This window comes from Nanorana parkeri, unplaced genomic scaffold (assembly GCF_000935625.1).
Source record: "Nanorana parkeri isolate BGI_ZX_2015 unplaced genomic scaffold, ASM93562v1 scaffold723, whole genome shotgun sequence".
Classification (NCBI taxonomy): domain Eukaryota; kingdom Metazoa; phylum Chordata; class Amphibia; order Anura; family Dicroglossidae; genus Nanorana; species Nanorana parkeri.
In genome coordinates, this window is record NW_017306991.1 from 200,382 (window position 1) to 202,284 (window position 1,903).

Consider the following 1,903-nt stretch of genomic DNA (forward strand, 5'->3'; position numbering starts at 1 on the left):
CCCGCTTAGTTATAGTGTGCATATTATATTGATCGTAGTAGTCATCACTCTGGTATTTGAAGTAGTGCAACACCATTTTATTTTATCAATTAGAGCATATTCTCAGAGTATTTTACATTGCTTTGGCATGTTTACACATTGTTAAGGCATATCGGCCTGGTCTTCTGTGAAAGATGTGTTTTTCTTCTGTGATGATGATAAATCATCACACTGCAGGATACATCTGGACAAGACTTGCAAGTCCAAAAAAAAAGAAATATTTTTGGACTTGCTGGGAATTATCAACGTCATTGAGCACAATTGTTTTGCCAAGTCTAATCACTTCTAAGAAGCTAAATATATAGCCATTTTAAATTAAATAAAAAAAATGACATGCATGCCACAAGTGGAGGGGTTGAGATTAGGCCTAACCCAACACATCACTACACTGGACCTTTCCAAAAGGTATTGGCAGATACCTTTAACCATGGAAGCTAGAAGGAAAAACTGCATTCTCTATTCCAGAAGGTAATCTCCAGTATGAAGAAATTGTCAATTGGGTTACAGGATGCCCTTATCTTTTAGAGAGTGATGGATAGGTTGACGCAATCAGAGGGATACTTGTACCCAGATCAAATCATCATCTTAAGTGATGCTTAAGGCGGTGTTAGACTTCATAGAAGAAGGTTTCACTGTGAATCCTGAGACGTGTGCAGTAAGATTAGAGGACGCCAAGTACCTTGGATACATTGTGGGTAGAGATATGGTAAACCCTATGTTGTTTTCTCAGAATTTAAGTCTATATTGTGCCAGCATTGTGTGCTGATAGCTCCAGACATCTCCAGGGAGTCTGTTGTGCAGAAAGACGCTTCTGATGTGGACCTAGAAACTGTTCTGTTACAGGTCATCAATGGGCAAAAACATCCTATCATTATTCGTATCCAGATGCTCTCACTTGGAAAAATATGCCGTAGTGAGGCAGAGCATAGACATGGGAGAATGCATCAAAATGCTGATGTCCACTCTTGAGTACATATATATATATATATATATATAAAAATATCTTCTAAATAGATACACCAAGGGCCGCCTCTCACATCCATTCATTGCACACCTTTCAATTTACTGCCTTAGGCTCTTCCAAGCAACACAAACATCTCAAAATGTTTTGCACAAACCACCTGCCCATTCTCACAGTGTTTGCAAGCAAAGCAAATGTGTATATAGGGTTGATGTTCCCTAATAATATTAATGTAGGTAGCAAGAGAGGGCCAGCCCATAACTTTTGTAGGGCTTAGAGTTTCTATTTTTCTGGTCGCCGAGAGTACATCCGTTTAATCAGTTGACATCCGCGGTGTTAAACCCCCTTCCCATCCAGGCCATTTTTCAGTATTCAGCGCTGTGGTACTTTGACTGACATTTATTCCGTCATGCAGCGCTGTACTGAAATGAATTTTATACCCTTTTTTGGGGGCAGATAGAGCTTTCTTTTGGTGGTATTTATACACCACTGGGGTTTTTATTTTTTTACTATATTAAGGAAAAATTACCGAAATTAAAAAAAAACAACAGTTTCCCCTATATTAAATGATAAAACATTTATTATTACCCATTTTTTTGGTAAAATATAAAAGATGGGGTCACGTCGGGTAAAAAGACACCAAACATGTCAAGCCTTAAAATTGCGTGCGCACGCGAAACCTCAAAAAACGATAATACCCAAAATTGGCCATAGGCGACGCTTTAAAAGCTGTTACCGCTCATCAGTTTAGTGTTATCAGTGATTGATGGCCCTAAAATGGCAGAGATCTGCTTCATCAGCTTCTTTTCTCTGGCTATAGCAGCCAGATGACTGACAGGTGAATGCGGAAGTGATGTAATACACATCACTTCTGCATTCACAGCCCGGACGGAGATCAGCAAG